The sequence below is a fragment of the Mobula hypostoma genome, chromosome 4, assembly GCF_963921235.1.
Source record: "Mobula hypostoma chromosome 4, sMobHyp1.1, whole genome shotgun sequence".
NCBI classification, from domain to species: domain Eukaryota; kingdom Metazoa; phylum Chordata; class Chondrichthyes; order Myliobatiformes; family Myliobatidae; genus Mobula; species Mobula hypostoma.
Genome location: NC_086100.1, coordinates 132,728,552 through 132,745,983, shown reverse-complemented (window position 1 = coordinate 132,745,983; position 17,432 = coordinate 132,728,552). Strand labels below are relative to the sequence as shown.

At 39.6% G+C, this 17,432-nt stretch overlaps 1 long non-coding RNA gene across 1 annotated transcript in view; it reads right to left on the bottom strand.

Annotated features, from left to right (window-relative positions):
- Positions 1-17,097, bottom strand: part of LOC134344934 (uncharacterized) — a 36,138-nt gene extending 19,041 nt beyond the window's left edge. The window contains exons 1-2 of the long non-coding RNA XR_010017568.1: positions 16,994-17,097; positions 14,387-14,471 (exon numbers count right to left, since the gene is read on the bottom strand). This is a non-coding gene — a long non-coding RNA (uncharacterized LOC134344934). The remainder of the gene's footprint in view (positions 1-14,386; positions 14,472-16,993) is intronic.
- Between the last annotated feature and the right edge of the window lie 335 nt (positions 17,098-17,432).

The following is a 17,432-nucleotide window of genomic DNA, read 5'->3' as shown; positions in this document are numbered from 1 at the left end:
GAAAACCTACAACACAATACAGACCCTTCAGTCCACAAAGCTGTGCCGAACATGCCCTTACCTTAGAACTACCTAGCCTTTACCCATAGCCCTCTATTTTTCTAAGCTCCATGTATCCATCCAGGAGTCTCTTAAAAGACCCTATCACTTCCGCCTGCACCACCACCACCGGCAGCCCATTCCGCACACTCACCACTCTCTGCGTAAAAGACTTACCCCTGACATCTCCTCTGTACCTGCTTCGAAGCACCTTAAAAATATGCCCTCTTATGCTAGCCATTTCAGCCCTGGGAAAAAGCCTCTGACTATCCACACGATCAATGCCTCTCATTATCTTGTACAATGCCTCCCATTGTAATATGTACACCACATCCTTACTACTGTTTGGGGGTCTCCCATCAGGGCCTTTTTACCCTTCCAGTTCCTTAGCACTATCAACAATGATTCAACATCTTCCGACCCTATGTCACTTCTCGCTAATGATTTGATTGATTTCATTTTTTACCAGCAGAGCAGCCCCTGCCTCTCCTTTCAATACAATTTGTAAACTTGGACATTAAGCTCCAAGCTATAATCTTCTTTCAGTCATGATTCTGTGATGTCTGCAACATCACACTTGTCAATCTACAGCTGTGAAGGTTGTTCATTTACCTTATTCCAGATACTGCGCATATTCAAATACAATTCCTTCAGTCCTGTATTCACCATTTTTGACTTTGTCCACCTTTTGTATTGCAACTGACCCTGTTGACTGCAATTTTGCCCTATCAACAGCCTCTCCTACTACACATTGCCTCTGTTTGTAAACCAGCGACCTCACTGTCATCTGCCTTTCCTATGATACTTCTTGCATTGAAGTAATGCAGCTCAGAACAGTAGTCGCATAATGCTCAACTTTTTGATTCCTAACTTTGTCTGAGGTCTTACCACCATCTTCCTCCACAACTTCTCCACCAACTGTTCTGGCGTGCTGGTTCCCATCTCCCTGCAACTCTAGCTTAAACCCCACTGTGCAGCATTAACAAACCTTCCCACTATGATGTTAGTCTCCCTCCAGCCCAGGTGCAAATTGTCCCATTTGCACAGGTCCCACCTTCCCTGGAGTAGAGCTCAATGCTCTCCCTCCTACACCAACCACTTAGCCATGTATTTAACTGTATAATCTTCCTAGTTCTGGCCTTACTAGCACATGAAATGGGTATTAACCTAAGATCAAAACCCTGGAGGTCCTGTCCTTCAACTAAGCACTCAACTCCCTGAACTCCCTATGCAGAACCTCATCACTCATCTTGTCCACATCATTAGTACCTACATGGACCATGACTTCTGGCTGTTCACCCTTCCACTTAAGAATGCTGAGTTCTTGATCCGAGATATGCTGGCACCCGGGAAGCAACAGACCATCTGGGAATCTTATTCTCGCCCACAGATCTTCCCTTCCATTTGCCTAACTAATGAATCCCCTAATGCTCTTCTCACCGCTCCCTTCCTCCTGAGTCGCAGAGCGCGACTCAGTGCTGGAGACCTAACAACTGTGGCTTCCCTCTGATAGGTTAACTCCGCCCAACGTTATCCAACATGATACACCTGTTGTTGAAGGAGATGTCCACGGGGGTAGACTGCACTGGCTCCTTAAACCCTTTCCCCTTCTTGACTGTCAGCCAGTTTCCAGTGTCCTGAATGTTGGGTGTAACTATCTCTCTATATGTCCTGTCTATTGCCTCTTCAGCCTCCCAAATGATCCAGAGTTCATCCAGTACCAGCTCCAAAGCCTTAGCACAGTTTGTTAGAAGCTGGATGCACTTCTGACCCCTGTAGTCTGATCTTACATCTACAATGGCAACTGGGAGTTCGGGTATATTTATTGTGGCTCCTGGGGAGTGGTGGTAATATAAAAATTCCCTTCAAAATAACTTAGGAAACTTAATGGTCCCTAATGGCAACTCCTTTGCTTGCATCTCTGGAAACAGCTCTATTTCCATCTTTAATTTCTCTATTTTTCCCTCTCACGGTTCTTTTGAAGACCCTGACCTGGAGGAATAAAACCTGCTCTTGGGGTTCCTTAACTGGCCACCTTTTGGCACGCCAAAGGCTCAGTTTAAGAGTCCGGCTCAAGTTCAGAAGCCTAGGATCTCAGGGATCTGGAGATGGGCGGATTGAGGGTCGGTGTCACAACGAGAGACCTGTGTGTCATCGGGGGAGTCGGGTTATCTGCTGTGTGCCTGGAGATCCGGAATCTTTGCGATCTTCGGGCACAGAGCTCGAAAAAAGCAACATAATGGACTTTTAGCATTGTAAACCAGCAAGCTGTTTGTTATGTCTCCCCGCTCGCTGGGAAAATGGAGACATCCCTTTCTTCCTTATTAGGGACAGAGAGGGGCCGTGGTATGTCGAATACTGGGTGAAACGGGAAGTCTTCGGGGTAACTCAAGTCTGTATCTTTGCTGTTGCTTTGCTCACGAGTGCTCGGTAGCAGTGCTGATGCTTTTTGTTGCCGGTGGGGGGAGGGGGGATTGTTGCTCGCTGCCACCTTCGTGTGGGTCGGGGGTAGCCGTGGGGGGGAACTTTGGGGTTCTAACATTTCACTGTCGTTCATTCTTTGGGGCACTCCTCGGTTTTCGTGGATGGTTGCAAAGAAAAAGCATTTCAGGATGTATAATTTAAAGTAGTCCTTAATTGTACTTTAACTGGAGCAACTTAAACTTGGTTTTATTTGCCACTTCTACATCAAAATATTGAAACACCCCGTGCAATGTATCATTTGTGTCAATAACCAACACAGACTAATGATGTTCTAGAGGCAGCCGCCAGTATTACTATGGTTCCACACCAACACGGCATGTCCACCATTTACTAACCTGTATATCTTTGGAATGTGGAAGAAAACCAGAGCACTCCAAGGATACCCATGCAGTCACATGGTGAATGTACAAACTCCTTACACATCGCAGTGGGAATTGAACTCTGATCACTAGCACTGTAAAGCATTATGCTATACATATTGGAGAGTGTTAACTATGAGTAATTAACTCTGTGCAATGCCTTCTGTTGTAAGAACACTGACAGATTAAAAAGATTCCTCGACTTCCCATTACTGATTAAAGCAATGCTATGTTATTTTTCAAGGATTGGTTGGGGGAGGCTTTGACAGTTTCAGCCATCTGTGAATTTCTTATCTGCTTAACCCTCATTTCACTTATGATTTTGATTTGTGCAGTTTGCACTGCTCTGGAAATTGAGACTGAATTATTGTAAGTATATGTGCAATGTGCTATGTAAGTCCTGTAAAATTTGACCTGCAATTTTGTAACCAATCTCAGAAATAACTCTTCAGTACTTGCAGACTAATTCCTTGGTTACTTTTTTAGCACAATCATTTTCATTCATGCGACTATACGCACCTTTTGTTTTTTCACTATTTCCAAAAGCAGTTTTTCAACTTGGATTGGTCAGCAATTCATAGATGTGCTTTGAAAACTACACAGAGCATTCTGTCAGCACCAGAACTTGGCAGGGGAAGAAAATGCTTTACAATTTGGCTTTTGAGATTTTTTGATTTCAGCTGTTAATCAGAGAAAACTGAAAATGTAACATGTGCCAAAAGTCATGAATTTCTGTGAAATTTAGAGAGCATAGTTCTTCAGGAATCTTTGCAAATTACCCACCATGTTACTAGTTTTCTATTCACTATTCTAGTTCTGTGCCTAAACCTACCACATTATTTGGTACACCTGCAGACCTGCTTGTCAATGGAAAATGTCTAATCAGCCAATCATATGGCAGCAACTCAATGCATAAAAACATTCAGACAGGGTCAAGGGGTCCAGTTGTTTTTCAGACCAAGCATCAACATTGGGCAGAAATGTGATCGAAATGACTTTGGCCAAGGAATGATTGTTGGTGCCAGACAGGGTGGTATGATTATCTCAGAAACTGCTGATCTCCCTGGATTTTCATGCACAACAGTCCTAGAGTTCACAGAAAATGGTGTGATAACAAAAAAACATCCAGTGAGTGTTAGTTCCGTGGGTGAAACTGCCTTGTTAACGAGAGAGCTCAGAGGAGAATGGCCAGACTGGTTCAAGCCAACAGGAAGGTGACAGTAACTGAAATAATTATGTAATACAACGGATGTGTGCAGAAGAGCATCTCTGAATGCACAGCACATCGAACCTTGAAGTGGATGGGCTAAAGCAGCTGAAGCCCATGCAGATACACTTTATTATGTACAGGAGGTAACTAAAAAAGTGGCCTCAAGGTGTAGACAAGCCTGCTTCACTGATCGCCTCCTTTGATTAGCAGTTAAGTGAAACATCATTTGCAAATTCTCATTGTATCTGGGACAATTTGATGGAACTCACTGTGTTAGCACAAATATGAGCTTTATTGTAAGCATAAGAAAGTGCAACATTAGCACTGATGCTGATCCTTGCAGTTAAGGTTTACCGGTGGAGTAGAAGATCTGCTGTGGAGTACTGCTCTTTGCTCTAATCCTGGATAAGTAAAGCAAAAAGCTTAGAAGAGGGTTAAGCAGATAACAAAGTCACAGTTGGCTGAAATAGTCAAAGCCTCCCCCAAAATGAACTTGAAAAATGACATTCCATTGCTTTTATCAGTGATGGGAAGTTGGGATATCTTTTTAATCTGTCAGTATTCTTACAAAAGTAGATATTACATGGAATTGAGTACTCATATTTCACACTCTCCAATATGCATATAATCATCAACCATACTGACAAAATGAATGTCTGTTCTAAATTATGCCTCTCAAAATGCCTTCGAGGATCACACATCTGAAAAAAAAGACCAAGTGAAACGCAGAGATAAATGCCTGCAGTGTCTTCAGCGCACAGTTCTGACATTAAGCAGACATCCTGAGATGAAGAGACTTGGCCCCTGCTGAACCTAGGAAGTCATGTAATAACATCTGGACCTGGAGCAAAATATCACTTTCAAGCAGAAATGCAATAATGGAAGGGCCACTTTTTTTTTACCTCTTGTGGGAAGGATACAAAAAAACATCCAGATGTGGAAGAATGATAAAATATATTTTGCTTCATATATGCTTGAAGCCCAAGAAGATTGATTGTGTTTAGAAGTCAGGGAAATTGAGAAATATAAAATATAATGAATAGAAATCAACAACTAAAAAATACAGCCAATGGAAGATCAAACCTATTCCAAACTTCCCTCGATTAAATTTTACATTCTTCTCAGGAAGTTCTACAGGAATTTAGGAATGAAAATACTTATTTAAATGGATATAATCGCATTCTGTGTACTATTAAGGTGTAACTATTGCAAGAGTAGCGAGAAAGAAATGGAGCTGCATTGTTTGCATTCCTTTGAACTGTCACTCAGTGTGGGAAACATGGGTCTGTGATGATTAATTAATTCAACTTAATTAATTAATTATATACTTTACAAAAATACTGCAGACATTGCAAATCTGAAATAAAAATAGAAAATGATGGAAATTGTCATTGCCACCATGTGGCAGTAAATTTCAATAATCTCTCCCAAAACTGAAACTATGTAACTGAAGGACCTTGGAGAACATCCACGGGTCCCTGAAGGAGGTAACGTAGATAGATAAGGTGATGAAGAAGATGGTACGGGCACCAGCAGGAAGGTTATGCTACAGCTTTATAAAACGTTGAGCAGACCACATTTGGAGTACTTTTTACAAATCTGGACACCACACAGTTATAAGGATGTGAATGAACTGGAGACTGTATAAAGGACATCACCAAAATGTTCCACAGGATGGGGTTATGAGGAGAGACAGGGTAAGCTGAATTTGTTTTCACCGGAGTGAGGGAGACTGAAGGGGTTTGACTGAGGTGAACAAAATCATGAGGCACATAATAATGAAAAACTTTTACCCATAACAGAGATGTCAGAAATTAGAGGGCATGTGTTTAGGGTGAATGGAAAGAGATTTAGATAGGATCTGAGAAAGAATATTATTTAACATGGAATGCACTGCCTAAGTGACCCTCAAGCCTTTAAGAGGCATCTAAATAATCACTTGAATTGCCAAACCAAAGAAGGCTATGGGCCAAATGGGGGTGAATGGAAATAACATACAATAGATGGGTACTTGATGATCAGCATGGACATGATGGGCTAAAAGCTTGGTCTCACTGTGGGCTGACTCCAGGATTCTAAACTATGGACTGAGAAATAAGTTCAGATTGTCCCCAGTGACTTTCACTAGTTTTCATAGGTGCACCATACAAAGCATCCCGCCCAGATGCAGCACATCTTAGAAAGAGAACTGCTATTCCAAAGACAAACACAAAGCTACAGAATTGCGAATACAGTCCTTCCATCACAAAATCTAGCCTTCCCTGTCCATTGATTCGTTCTACACTTCTCATTGCCTTCACTGAAAACAGTAACACGGTCAAGGACCTCACTTATCCCGTTTATACTCTTTCCCCTTTTCACTGGTCAGAAATTAAAAAGGCCTAGTCTACAGCACAGCTTCACCTTGACTAATATAAGACTCTTCAATAGCCCTCATAAAATAAAGATGAACTCTGGATCCATCAATCTACTTTGTTTTGGTCCTTTGCACTTTAGCTGTCTATCTGAACTGCATTTTCTCTGTAACTACTATACTATTTCCTGCATTCTGTTTTGTTTTACTATTGTTCTACCTTGATGTACTTATGTATGGAATGATCTGCTTGGACGACCTGCAAACAAAAGTGTTTCAGTGTATCTCAGCGCATATGATAATAAAAAACTAATTCTCAAATGACAAAGTCAAAAAAAAACAATATCTATGACCCTGCAGCAGAAGGAAGAGATTAACTAATCAGAGATAATAGTACAAGGCAAACAGTGTTAATGCTAAGTCGAAGGAAAAATAAAAATGAAATGGCTCTGGATGAGTTGTAAATGGCTTAGACAGCTACTGTCACTGCCTAAAAGGGTTAACATGACCTGACGTTGTTAATTTAATTGTTGAATTTCATACGTTATAATCAGAGAGCTGAGCCAAACCCTTAAGCATCAGTTATGGTTTTCTAGAATAATAAAGGAGGACAGAGAGGTTGAAGCAGAAATGGAACAAGAATTAAAGTGACAGGTAATCAGAAAACATACTTGAGTGATTATGTGAGTTAATTTATCTCCCTGCTTTTAAGAAGAAACAAAATGCAAACAGAGAAATTGTTTAAAAAATAAAATATGATCGCAGTTAATTAGGGCATCAGCTATTCTGGATTGGGAGTTGTGCAATAAACCAGAATTGATTAAAGAGCTTAAGGTAAAAGAACCCTAAGGGGTAAGTGATCATAACATGATAGAATTCACCCTGCAATTTGAGAAAGAGAAGCTGAAGTCATATGTATCAGTATTACAATGCAGTAAAGGGATTACAGAGGCATGAGAGAGAAGCTGGCCTAAATTGATTAGAAAAGAACACTGGCAGGGATGATAGCAAAGCAATGATGACTAGAATTTCTGGGAGCAATTTGGAAGGCACAGGATATATACATCCCAAAGAATCAGAACCAGAGTCAGGTTCATTATCACCAGCATGTGACGTGAAATTTGTTAACTTAGCAGCAGCAGTTCAATGCAATACATAATCTAGCAGAGAGAGGAAAACAATAATAATATATAAAATAAACATAATAATAATTAAACAAGTAAATCAATTACATATATTGAATAGATTTTTTAAAATGTGCAAAAATGGAAATTCTGTATATTAAAAAAAGTGAGGTAGTGAGGAAGAAGTATTCTAAAGCTAGGATGATGCAGCTGACAAGAAAAGTCAAAGCCAAAGAGAGAGCATATAATAGAGCAAAAATTAGTGGGAAGTTAGAGGACTGGGAAGCTTTTAAAAAACAACAGAAGGCAACTAAAAATGTCATAAAGAAGGAAGCGCTAGAACATGAAGGTAAGCTAGCCAATAATATTAATGACTATACCAAAAAAGAGGAGAGAGTGATATCAGACCACTGGAAAATTATGCTTGAGAGATAGTAATGGGGAACAAGGAAATGCCAGATGAATCGAATAAGTATTTTGCATCAGTCTTCACTGTGGAAGATATTAGCAGTATGTTGAAATTTCCAGTGTGTTAGGGGACAGAAGAATGTAAAGTTGCCATTATTAGGGAGAAGGATGTTAGGAAACTGAAAGGTCTGAAGGTAAATAAGTCACCTGGACCAGATGGTATACACCCGAGGGTTTTGAAAGAGGTGGCTGAAGAGATTATGGAGACAATAGTAGTGATCATTCAAGAATCAATTGATTCTGGCATGGCTCTGGAGGAATGGAAAACTTCAAATATCCCTGTACTCTTCAAGAAAGGAGAGAGGCAGAGGAAAGAAAATTATAGGCTAGTTAGTCTGACCTCAGTGTTTGGGAAAATGTTGGAGTCAATTGTTAAGGATGGGGTCCTGGGGGCCTTGGAGGCTCGTAATAAAATAGACCATAGTCAGCATGGTTCCTTAAGGGAAAATCTTGCCTGACTAATATGTTGGAATTCTTTGAAGAAATAACAAGTAGGATAGACAAAGGAGAATTAGGGGATGTTGTGTACTTGGATTTTCAGAAGGTCTTTGACAAGTGCCACACATGAGTCTAATTAAGATCCCATGGTATTACAGGAAAGATATTAGCATGGATAAAGCATTTGCTGATTGGCAGGAAGCAAAGAGTGGGAATAAAGGGAGCATTTTCTGGTTGGCTGCCAGGGATCATTGGGGTTCCACAGGGGTCTGTGTTGGGAGTTCTTTTTACGTTATGTATCAATGACTTGGATGACAGAATTGATAGCTCTGTGGCAAAATTCGCAGACAATACAAAGATAGGTGGAGGGGCAGGTAGTTTTGAGGACATAGAGAGGCTACAGAAAGACTTCAATAGATTAGGAGATTTTAGCAAATGGGATAGGATGTTCAGAAGTGTATCGTCATACTCTTTGACAGAAAAGAATAAAAGGACAGAATGTTTTCTGTGGACAGAAAATTCAAAAATCTGAGGTGCAAATGGACTTGTGAGTCCTCATGCAGGATGCAATAAAGGTTAATTTGCAGGTTGAGTTGATGATGAGGAAGACAAATGCAAGCTTAGCATTAATTTCAAGAGGATTAGAATATAAAAAGAAGGATGTAATAGTGAGGCTATATAAAGCACTGGTGGAGCCTCACTCAGAGTATTGTGAGCAGCTTTGAGCCCCTTATCTACGTAAAGAATTGCTGACATTGGAGAAGGCTCAAATGAAGTGTACAAAAATGATTCCAAGATTGAAAGGCTTGTCATTTGATGAGTGTTTGATGGCTCTGGGGCTCTATTCGCTGGAATTCAGAAGAATGAGGGGTGACCTCATTGAAACCTATGAAATGGTAAAAGGCCTCGATAGAGTGAATGTGGAGAGGATGTTTCCTATGGTGGGGGAGTCTAAAACCAGAGGACACAGCCCCAGAAAAGAAAGGCTTCCTTTTGGAATGGAGATGAGGAAGAATTTCTTCAGCCAAAGGGTAGTGAATCTGTGGAATTTTTTGCCACAGGTGGCCGTGGATGCCAAGTCATTGAGTATATTTAAGGCAGAGGTTGATAGATACTTGATTTGTCAGTATGTGAAAGAATATGGGGAGAAGGCAGGAGATTGGGGCTGAGAGGGAAAATGGATCAGCCATGAGTAAAAGGGTGGAGAAGACTTGATGAGCCAAATGGCCTAATTCTGCTCATATGTATATATATCACAAATTAAACGTGACAGATAAAATCTATAACCTAACCCCATGACTCCATTTCAGAAGGTATATTCCACATACTGACTATTAGAAATACCCGTTTGCCATGTAGTGATATATTCTTGCTAAATATCCAGGTTGACAAACAATGAAAAGAGTGCATAGGCACTTAGCATGGATCTGGCTTTACATTCTGTTTTTTTTTAAATTTTCTGTTTATATTCTAAAGTTAAAACTATTCTTTTACCTCAGTAGATGCTTACATATTACACAATCTTTATTCTTATACATTCCCATTCCAACACGTTGCTCCATAGCCTCCTGTACTGCCACAATATGGCCACACTCAGTGAGGAGCAACATCTCATATTCCATCTGGGTAGCCTCCAACCTGAACGTCATTTTCTTAAGCTTCTGGTAATTTCTCTTCCCCTCCCACTTTGCTCTTTGTCCATTCCCCATTTTGGTTTCCCTCTCACACCTTCTCTTCTCAGCTTCCTATCACTTCTCTGTTGTGTTCCTTCTCCTGCCCTGTATTCCATGGTCCGCTCTCTTCTCCTATCCAATTCTTTCTTCTTCAACCATTCACCTTTCAGCTTCTTAATTCATTTCCCCCCTCCCTCATACACCTGGTTTCACCTAGCACATGCCAGCTTGTACCCCTTCCCCTTCTACCCCCCACCTTCTTATTCTGGCCTCTTCCCACTTTTGGTTCCAGTCCTAATGAAAGGTCTTGACCTGAAATATTGACTATTTATTCTCCTCCATTGATGCTGCCTGACTTATTTAGTTCCTTCTGCCCTTTGAGTGTGTTGCCCAAAATTTCCTGCATCTGTTGAATTTCTTGTGTTTATTACGCTCAGGACCGGGGCTCATACCTGATTAGCACACCTCTTAGCTGTACATCCAAGGTGACAACCTTCACTCTCTGGAAACCTCATCAAAGTATCCTGATCCAGAAAGGAGACATATCAACAAAGCCTGGCTCAGAACTTCGAAGTCAAATAATGGCTAAACCCAGCAGCAGACTACAAAAGGCACCAAATGAAACCACTCTCAAAGGAAATGTTTGAATCCTCCATCTACGATTTCCTGTCTCTTTCTTCACGGAATCATCTGTTAGCAATCTTGCCGATTTATAACCTTGACAGAGGAAGTGGTGCACTCTTAGAATGTCACAGTTTTAATGAGATAATATAACTAAGACTTGGTGGCTTTGGTAAATCTGTTATCCTGACAGAAATTATGCACTTAACTTCCCCTCTAAATAACCGGTCATTCTTCTAATCACTGCTGTTAGGATCATTTTAGATGGTTAACTGTGACTGCACTTTACTACATGTATGAGAATGCAATGTACGTAAATTGCCTTGAGTTGATAAGGCCCTATCAATAAATTTGGATCTTTAGGGAAAGAAATGCTTTGGTTGTCAAGTAAATTCACTCACTAAAGCATATTCAATTCTATCAACTTTAAAGATGTATTAGAATAACATCAAGAAAAGAAAAATATGTAGGAAACAAAGTTGGCATAGATTTCTGTTGTTTGATTACTACAAAGTCATGCAGCTCATAAAGCTGCAATCTCTTTATATCAAAAAGGCAATTTTAATCCCGACCTTGAGAGCTGTCTGCATGGAATTGCCTCCAGGTGCTCCAGTTTCCTCCTATATCTCTAAGAATTTTAAGCTGGTAGGTTATTTGGCCATTGTGTATCATCCCTAGTGTGTTGGTGAATGCTAGATTGTAGAGGTGTTGACAAGAACATGGAGAATTTTTTTAATGGGTTGGATAATGGATTAGTGCTGACTCTGTTTCTTTACTTTATCTCTCTGTTATTTTGATGACTGTAAGAAAGACCTGTGTGGAGTGTAAAGTCTGGACACAATGCCTTGTTGTTCTCCCATAAAATACTAAGCAATTCTTTGTAATCCATTAGGTATGGAGTGCCTCCTGACGTTGTGAAAAGCTCTGCGTACAACTTTTTGCTTGTTCCTTATTTCTTTCTGTCACATATCAAAGTCATGCTGTAGGTATAATGCACTTTCATCTCAGTCCCCATTCTCCATCACAATGTTTCTATTGCACTCTGGCAGTTAACAGCCCAAGGTATTGTAAACTATGTAGCACAGTGGTTAGCACAAGGCTTTACATTACAAATGGTCTGGGTTCAATTCCCATCACTGGCTGAAAAGAGTTTGTACCTTCTTCCCATGACTGCATTGTTTTATCCGGGTGCTGTGGTCTCCTCCTACAGGCCAAAGATATATTGGTTGGCATTCATTGTAAATTGTCCCGTGATTAGGCTAGGATTAATTCAGGGAATTGCCCCGGGGCATGGCTCAAAGGCCAGAAGGGCCAATTCCACGCTTTGTCTCAATAAAATATTTTTTAAAAATTCACCATGAGAAACGTCATCATGTACCACTGTATAATAACACAAGTGTGTTCCATCTCAGATGTAAAAAAGAAAAGAAAATACCAATCAGGTTCTTGTTGACATGTGTATATATTTTCTGTGAACAGTTACTTATAGTTAGCAGTAACCTTACAAATTAAAGAAGCATTTAATTTAACACAAATATGCTTATTTGCATCACTAACAGGACTGAATAACACATACTCAAATATACATTGCCACCTGTTTTATTAAACAATGTATTTTGCACATGTATAATGTATGGTTTTGCTGCTGCAAAATTCTAATTTTCATGGCATTTATGGCCAATGACAATAAGCCTGAATTTAATGATGGTGATGATGATGAGCAGCATGATTAATATAGACAAAGAATGATAAGTAACCACCCAGTGGTTGCACCCATTCAAGCTTTGACTAGTCACCAGAATGAAATACCACTGGTTAAAGATTATGTTCAGGAAAGTACAACTAATCAGCCTCTTACCCCAACAAAACAAAAAGAGCGAGGATTTAAAGCTTTTGGTTCTTGTCTATCACTCTGACGGAACTTTATGTCAGCTCTGCCTCGTATTCAGATATATTTCCTCATGTGTCACCTTTGTGGCTCTATTACATGCACTCTCACTAAGTGGAGCACAGGCTGAATTGGATGTACTATCAGACGACTGCATTGAAAAGGGGAGGCTAGGGAGACTGAAAACTGTCAAGAAATTAAAAAGTTTGAATATTATTGAGAAAGGAAGAAAGTCAGAGGGTGATGGCTTGAATTTATGACTTAAAACTAAACTAAGTAAAACTAAAATAAGCTACAGAATCAATAGAGGACCAGAATACAGGACAGTGCGAAAGGATGAAGAATCTTAAGAGGTAACCAAATAAAAATTTACCGTGACTTATTTTATTTGCTCAGAATGTGGATGTCACTGGCAATACGATATATCTATCCCTAATGACCTTGAACTAAGCTAATTAATTGGTAGGTCTAGAATTCCATGTAGGCCAGAGCAGCTAAGGATGGCAGATTTTCTCCCTTGAAGAATATTAGTGAACTAAATGGGTTTTTACAACAATCTGGTAGCACATAGTGACCATTACTTAATCATTTGAATTTTAATTCTGCATTGGCCACTGGGGAATTCAAACTCATCAGGAGTACAGAAATCCGACTATTCATGCAATACAATTATGTCTGTCCTAATACTCTGTCAAATAGAATAACTAATTGTAAGCACTGTTGTATTCTTAAGAGTTATTGTCTCTGCTTTTATCTTTATGTGAACATTTAGGTGGTTACCGGACATTTAAAATGTGATGTTTTAAGAATATGTACCATAATTTATTCATAATATGAGACAATTCTGTGGAAACAGTTCCAGAGCGGGATATAAAACCAGATGTGTAAGATACCCATCTGGAGATGTGATCTATCAAAATTATAAAACGTTGGAATAGATTTTTCAATAACTTTTGATACGGCTTACAGTGAAGAATCTTGTAGATGAAAAAGGCAAGAGACTGAATGAACTTACAATTGGTCAGATTTATATCTGTACATATGTTCATGTAAATAATTGCTTAATTATATTCTTTCAATGTTGTATGTGGTTAACTCATTGTATAATCTTAAGCATAAAAATAGTTGATGGTTTGTATAGATTTATTACTTGTTTCAAGAGGAAGTAATGTGATGTGCATAAATGTCAGGGTGTGTTCAAACGCCAGGTAGACCAATTGACATGTTTGTTGTGAGTTAAAAATAAGGATGTTCTGATGATGGTTTTATCTCTGTTGTTTTCATTTGGAAACAAGAACACTGAGGAACCTACAAGCTTTAGTGGCCATCATTATATCTTTATCAAATATGATTATACTAATGATTAAAAGTTAACTTTGCAATGGTCATTCTTATTTGAAAAGGAAAAGTGAGCTGTTATATATAAAAATGTTAATAGTTCATACAGCTTCCCTTTCCAGTGGAGAATTCACAATCCAGATGAAGAAATCTGCTTTAACTTTCAAATATCCAATACAATGAATTAATGAATTAGTATGAATGGTTCATATTGTAGAAAGTCCTATTGCTAAACCAAATGTGAAGAACAGGTCTGCAATGCACTTACTGCAAGGCTGCTCAAGTTATTTATCGGCTTTGTTTTTATGTTTTTAAACAGCACATGCCTCATCAGCTATTGCTCTGCCTCTAAATTCAAATGCATTGTGAACGGTACAAGGCACATACATACCCAGTCATGCCTCTTTCCTATGATAGCTTTCTGCCAGCAGCATTGGCCTTTTGTTCCACATTATCTTACATGTTCAGGAGGACTTCTGAAAGCAGAATGAGTTTGTACAAGGTTTATCGGTAAAACCACAGCATGGAATGTTTGGGATCAATCAAGTGGAGCTAATTTCAATTCCATCTGAATTACTTAAGCTAGACAGAGTGACAGGCTGAGGTCAGATAGAATTGCTTTCATGAACATTTTCACTATGGAACAAAGAACTGTGGCAAATCACAGTTTTGAATTGCAAACTAAGGTAACCTTATTCCCTGGTCCAGCAATGCCAAGGTCCCTCATCCCTGTGGCACTTTGCATTTCACAGATTCATAACCTGGTGCCAAAGATTCTCTAGGTGCCTTTTGCCAAGTGACAATGGAGCATGTTGGCTGTGATTTTTAAACCACTTAAATTTGGTTAGGCATTTATTTCTGGCAAAGGTTGTGCAATCAGTGAAATAAAGAACTTTTGTATAAACTTCTAGATTGCGTTGGGACAATGGGACTATTGTCTACTCTAGCTCTCTTCTGGCCAGACTAAACATAAAACCCTGTTCTGATTAAGGATCTGCCTGTCCTGATGACTAATTTATTGATCCCATTTTATGATCAATAAATCAAACTTTCTAACTCAATATTGGAGCACATTTGTTGTATTTGTGGCAGGAATGAAATAATTACATTGTGAAAGATCTGTTGAACTGGTATTAGGCCAGAAACATTAGAGCTTGGGTTAAGGTATGCTACATGGTTATTGCATTGTGAGTTCAATGATCTTGTTTGTCATGGAGGCTTCTGCTACAAACCACATGAACCCCAGGTCCCACTAACCTGCTATTACAAGTTGGCCTTCTGTGAATTGCATAAGAGAAAATGGAGAATTTCAGGGACCAGGTTTGGAGGGAGGGGTGGAAGAAGGAGGATACAATCAGAGGTAAAAACAGAACTTTCAGGGAGTACTCAGCAGGTTAGGAAACATGTGAAGAGAACCACAGCAATACAGATACAATGAATGATCTGTCACTAGACTGAGAAAGCAAGAAAACAAACATGTTTGTCATTGTAGAGAGGGGAAGGGTGGAGAGAACAGAGGGAATATCTGTTACAGGGTGGAGATGAAATTTGTCCAGATGATACAATGGCTTTCAGTGGCACCTGATTAATCATTGCTGATCCATCTGGAGGAGCTTAATTAGAGGGAGATGAACAAGATCAATAGAGGATAAAAAGTAACGACAATGTGCTGGAACCATAACATACAGACAGGGCTGTTGCTGGAATTATGAAATAATATGGAATGCTGGAAATAGCCAGCAGATCAGAAAGTAACGGTGGAGAGAAGAAAACTGAATTAATACAATAGATGGGTGGCATCATATTAGAGCTGGCCAGTTCTGGTACAAACTGGAAGGGCTGCTTTTTCTAAACACATTGAATTCAGTACTGAGTCCTGAGGGTTTCAACTTGGTTAGAGGGAAGTCAAATTATGGCAGGACATGTAGAGAAAATGGCAGGCACCTCAAGAGTATTGACGTATAAAGATTCTTTAGGGTACAAGCTATGGCTCCCCGAAAGAGACAACAGAGGTGGATAGGGTAATGAAAAAGGCACTTATAGTATGCTTCTCTTCATTGGCTAAGGTGATCTGGATAAAACTTAGGATGTCTTGCTACAGCTGTACAAAACATTGGTTAGACTACACTTGATGTACTGTGTTCTGATCATCACACTAAATGAAGAGTATGATAGCGGTAGAGAGAGTGCAGAACATGTTCACCAGGATGTTGTATAGAATAGAGGGCAGTAATTATAAGGACAGGTGGCATAGTTGGGCTTATTCTCACTGGAACATAAGAAGATGAGAGAGGGCCTTATTGAGGTTTATCGAGTGCAAAGGTAGAACAGGTGGAATATCTTTCCCAGTTCAGGGGTGTCCCGAACTAGAGGATACAGATTTACTGTGAGGGGGAGAAATTTAAAGGACATCTACGGGGTAAGTTTTTGATGCAGAAGGTTATGTATATCTGGAATGAACACCAGAGGAACTGGTAGCAGAGGAATTGGATGGGTATTTAGATAGAAAAAGCCTGGAAGGATACATGCCTAATGCAGACAAGTGGGCTTAACTTTACTAGGCATTGTGATCGGCATAGGAGAGATGGGCTGAAAGGGTCCATTTCTATGTTTTACCTTTCTTTGAAATTGGGGAGCTTACATTGATCTGTGTTAGAAAAGCGCAGGAGGCCAAAGACAGAAGTCAGAGAGGGGACAGGGCAGAGAATTAAAATGAAAAGCAATTGGAAACTTGGGGTCACCCCTGAAGATTGAATAGAGATGTTTTTCAAAACAGGCATCTATCTGCATTTTGAATACAATACAATAACTTGGAATGCTAAAAACAGATCTGAGATGGCATTATTGCTGCAGGAGGTTGCGGGATGTATTCAGCAGGACCTGAGAGTGTGCTGTTCCATAGATGGTGAAGGAGTGTGGATGCGTAATATACGAGACAGCTTACCAGGGGTTTGATGTGCATCTTACGAATGGGCTCAATTCTCCATACTATACTCACTTGAGCAGCCATGGGGAGAAATTCACTGGAATCCCTTTGAATATTGCATTTCTTCAAGAAGGCTTTGAGTATATCCTTAAACCTTTTCTTTTGTTCACCTGTTCAGCTCTTCTCAGGCCAAAGACTGAAGTAAACTACTTATTTTAGGAGTTCTATTGCAAAATATGAAGCGTGACCAATGAGTGCAGAGCACACATGCCAAAACAACAGATTGTTGATTCAAGATTGTTTGAACATACAGCAGCTAGATGGTATCGTAGGTTTACTGCACGCTTTTCAGTTCTGCCTGCAATTAGCATATCATTTCTCTTAATTCCTCTCAATAAAGTAAATTAGACTGAATTGGTGCAGGTCTTATATTTCATCTATAATTGCCAATGATCAGTCATGATAATTTCATCTGATAAAAAATTAAAGTTAAAGACTTGAAAAGCAAAAG